Raw genomic sequence first — 4,815 nt, 5'->3', positions numbered from 1 at the left:
CGGGGGCGGCGGGAAGGACCGGCGCTCGACCTCAGCGCCCGGCGTTCGGGCCGTGACCGAGCCCCCAGACCCTGCGGGGGCCGCTCGAGTGACAGGTGCTACCGTCTCCTCCCGCCTCTGGCATCCGCGATCCCTACCCTGGAGCCGGGCGCTCGGAAATTTCTGGAGCGACGACCTGACTCGTTGTTTTCTCCTTTTCAGGTTTTGAAGCCGCTTCTCTGCCGGAGTTAGGTCTTGCCCAGCCTTATTCCTTATCTGTGTACTTTGCGAATAAGTTTAGAGCATCGGTTAACAGCCTGTGGGTGAAATTTGCTTTTCATTCATGAATGAGGTATAGTGAATTACTTCTTGACTATAGTGCTGCTGCTCCTCCCCGCCAGCTATTGAAAAGTAAAGGATTTGATTGTTTCTCTCTCTTTTCTCTCTCTCTCTCTCTGCTGTTACTATTTGGAACCGTCTTTCAGAATTTTTGTCAAATCCCTAGCATTAGGGTTCTTAATAAATAGTTAATAGTAATGACAAAATTAGCTTCTTGTCTGATTGTCTTTTCTCTCCATTCTCCTTTTTCCATTTTTTATCTTAGCAGTAGTTTTCAGAGTAGGTACTGATTTTTTTCTCTACAGACTAAGGGTGGGACATCTTTCTTATATTGAAAAGTCAGTGACATTTTTTTCTACACCATTTAGTGTTGTCTGTTTATGTAGTAAACGTGCTTGTGATTGTAATTGGAATCATCTATGTAATAAATTTGACTTGTAGCTATAGAAACATTTGAGAAATATTTTAATTTTTAATATAATTCTAGCAAATTAAAATATTGCTCTATAGAAATCTAGGTTTTTCTTTCTCAGCGGGTTTATAACACTATAGTTGGTAGTAGTCAAATCCTCTTTAATGAAAGATATTCTTAATTATTGAAAAATGAATACAGAAAACTTAATCTGTAAGATACCAGTTTTACTCCATAGAGTAAGTGTCTTAATTCCATGGAATAAGAGCAAGAACCTAAAGTTGACCAAAAGAACATGGTGAGCAAATGAAAAATCCTTGTGCTTTGTTATATTATGGGAGAATTCTTAGTTTTTCACTCAGTATTTGCTTGTGCTATTGAAGTTAGTGGCTGGAGAGTGGGGAGGGGAGGCAGTACTTACCTATGAGGAAAAAATGGAGTTTGAGGCATACCCATTTAAGTTGACATTGTTTGCAGTAAGTGTGTTGTGTGCAAAGTTTTACTATGCACTTGGCACTTGCTTATTGTGAATCTGCATTTTCCAGAAACCAAAGTGAAAGATGTGTTATTTGAGGAACAGAACACAAAATAACACACTATTTTATTTTATGTTACATCAGTGATACCCAGTGCTATTTCATTTAATGCTCAAATTTTAAAATCTAAATTACATTTTAGTGAGGTCACACTAATTGGCATCTACCTCATATTAATTTATTTTTGATTAGACCAACTGGTTGTATTAATCGAAGATAGCTGTCTTTCATCTTACAGAAAGGGATATATTTGGTTGCTCTTGATTAAGGATTTTGTGTGTATATATGTGTATGTCAGCTTGGAAGTGCCCTCATTGTGATTACCCTGGACTGAGATGTGGATGCTGCAACCGTCTTTCCTGACTCGTGATATCATAGTCTAGAGGAATGAAGTCATAATGGAAGTGGTCCTCCGAGCCTTCATAGAGCCCAAGAGTACCAGTCATTTGGGATTGTCTAACCTTTTTTTCTCTGCCTCACATTGGAAGAAGAGTTGTCTTAGGCCACAATTAAATACGCTAATAAAAGCTAACAAAAGCTATAAGCAAAAAAGTAGTCCCTGCATAATTTTTGCTTGTAATATCCAGTACCACAGATAAGCAAAGCAGACCTTAAGTAATTCATGAGTCACAAGTTGAACATCTGTGGTAGGCTATTCTTTTTAATAAGCAGTTTTACTTAAGTACCTGATGCATACTAATTCTTTTAAATCAAGACTTATAAAACCACATATGCTTTCTACACAGATATGCTTCCTAGACAAAATTAGTTGTGGTGATCACTAGTTGGTAGAATGGACTTAACATAATGAAACAACTTTGAATTGCTAAGAATCATTAATCCGCATTTGCATTATGAGATTGGGCATTATCTATAGTGCACTTTGTGTATTTCTTTTTTATTTCTATAGCACATTTTTCAGTGCATAGATAGCTGTGTTCTTGGGGAATGTAAACATTACAAAAACTCTTTAAGTTCAATACACTTATCTTCTACATACCAGGTCAAAATGCAAAGATAAACAAGTTCACAATACAAATACACAGGCAGTTCATCATATATAAATATATGTTCTATTTTCTATTATCCTCCATAATTTAATGCTACTTTGGTAAAAACAATTAATTCCTCTTTTCATAAGATGGCAGCAATGTCAAAAGTATAACAAAATCTACATTTTATATATACTTCATACCCAAAAGTCAGTTACTTTTTGGATTTGGTATTTGTTAGGGTTAGAAAGAAGCAGCCCATGACTTTCAGGAAAATTAGGATTATGAAGGGGTAGGCACAACAATAAAGAGATAATTTATGAGTCTGTTCAATAATAGAAGTAACTAGAAAATACGAAAATATTACAGAGGAAAGAGGAAGGAATGATTAATTTCAGGGGCAGGTTAGAAAATGCTTCATAGAGATACTTGCACCTGAGCAGGATTTTGAGAAGTGAATGGAAATTTTGAGTGGAAGAGATGGCAGGCATGGTAGGCAAAAAGAATAGCATATAGATAAAGATAGGAACAAGAAAACTAATTGTGTGTTCAAGAAACTCTAAGCAGTTGTTTTTTTGTGAAGTACATACAAAATCTGAAGGAGAATTGCTATAGAAACTCCTAATGTATGCTATACTATTTAATAAATGAAGTAATTAGCTTTTGGGTATGAAGTATATATAAAATGTAGACTTTGTTATGCTTTTGACATTGCTGCTATTTTATGAAAAGAGGAATTAATTGCTTTTACTGATGGTAGCCATTAAATTATAGAGGCTAACAGAATATAGAATATATATTTATATACGATGAACTGCCTTTGTATTTGTGAACTTGTGTATATTTGCGTTTTGACGTGAAGCATTAAATTATAGAGGCTAACAGAATATAGAATATATATTTATATATGATGAACTGCCTTTGTATTTGTGAACTTGTGTATATTTGCGTTTTGACGTGAAGCATTTCTTTTTAACATTATCTTTTTTTAAATTTGTTTATATTATTATAATATGAACTTATGAATGTTTATTATATTCAGGTATTTGGTGGGTTACTATCCATCATTTTATTTATTTATTTTTTATTAAATCATAGCTGTGTACATTAATACAGTCATGGGGTACAGTGTGCTGTTTTTACATACAATTTGAAATATTTTCATCAAACTGGTTAACATAGTCTTCACGTCATTTTCTTAGTTATTGTGTTATTTGTATTCTCGATTTAGAAAGATTCACATGTACCCTTGTAAGATGAAGATGAACCATATGGCTTTAAAATTATCTTGTGTGTGAATATCTTCTGTCTTCCATCAGTTAAACTTATCCTTGAAATAATTAAAATTATCCTTGAAATTATTTTTAAAAGGAGACTTAAAAGAGCAGAAAAATAAAATATAATCATTAGATTTCTGAATCAAAAACTTTATGTAGTATTTTAGTAATATATAAATGTTATATATAGCATTAGCCAACATATTCATAGGAGAATATTCATTGCTTAGTTGGAATATACTTTTATTTGCATTGTATGCCTTAATTATATCATTTAAGTGTATATAAATATCTGAGCGTGTGTTTGAATTTTAAAGACCTGCTGCATTTGCAAGAGAGAGAAAGGGAATAGTAATACCTGTAACAAACTACAAGGTCAGTTTTTGAGTTGATAGAACAGTCAAGAAGTTTTCTAGATCTGAGTTATACATATGTTTTTCTCCTTTGCTGTTTGAATGTCTCTGGTTAGGGATTTTTGGGTTTTTTAATTTTAGATTAATATGGGGGAACATAATAGAAAGGGAAGGGAGAAAAGACATAATCGACTCTATTTATCCTAATCTCTCTTAGATATGACTGTAGGTGGAGATGCAGGATTTTGGGACACAAGACTGAAGGAATATTAGCCCTAGCCATGTCCTGAAATAGTATCTTTAAAAAGCTTCTGTTTTCATATTCTGCCTGTTTATCCCTTTTTTCCTCATCAAAGTTAAAAAGAAGTTACAGTGATATTTCTGGACTATATAATGTGACTATCTTTTTATAAATTCTGAAAAATTAGTTAATTACAGTAATTTTTTTTCAAAGCATGCAACATAGTCTATAATAATTGCTATCTATCATTTGACTTTTGCCTCACTAACATAAATGCGCATCACCGACATAAATGGCCAGAGGCGTCTCATTGTCAATTCTGACCTGTAGTTGCCCTTTGTAAATTTTGACACAGTGAAGAAAGTCAATATTAGACTGATTACATTATGCTTTATTTTTCAGTTTGGGTATAGATGACCAGATGTCCATTTTTCATTGTCAAGATGAGATTTTTTTTATTTTATAGAAGTAATATGGTCATTGTAGAACCTTTGGGGAAAGTGAAAACTATAGAAGGAGAAAAAAGCATTATTAGTGGCTCGGCGCCTATAGCTCAACTGGCTAAGGCGCCAGCCACGTACACCTAGGGTGGCCGGTTCGAATCCCCAGCCCGGACCCGCCAAACAACAATGATGGCTGCAACCAAAAAAATAGCCGGGCGTTGTGGCGGGCGCCTGTGGTCCCAG

At 34.4% G+C, this 4,815-nt stretch overlaps 1 protein-coding gene across 2 annotated transcripts in view; it reads left to right on the top strand.

The window, feature by feature from the left end:
• Positions 1-4,815, top strand: part of GKAP1 (G kinase anchoring protein 1) — an 89,974-nt gene that overhangs the window by 549 nt on the left and 84,610 nt on the right. For both annotated transcript variants that reach the window (XM_003782979.2, XM_003782978.3), the window contains exon 2: positions 202-331. The gene's annotated coding sequence lies outside the window, so the exon portion shown is untranslated. The remainder of the gene's footprint in view (positions 1-201; positions 332-4,815) is intronic.

This window comes from Otolemur garnettii, unplaced genomic scaffold (assembly GCF_000181295.1).
Source record: "Otolemur garnettii isolate 467f Iridium unplaced genomic scaffold, OtoGar3 scaffold00006, whole genome shotgun sequence".
Classification (NCBI taxonomy): domain Eukaryota; kingdom Metazoa; phylum Chordata; class Mammalia; order Primates; family Galagidae; genus Otolemur; species Otolemur garnettii.
Note: the sequence above shows the minus strand (reverse complement) of the source record. Positions and strands in the feature narration are given on the sequence as shown.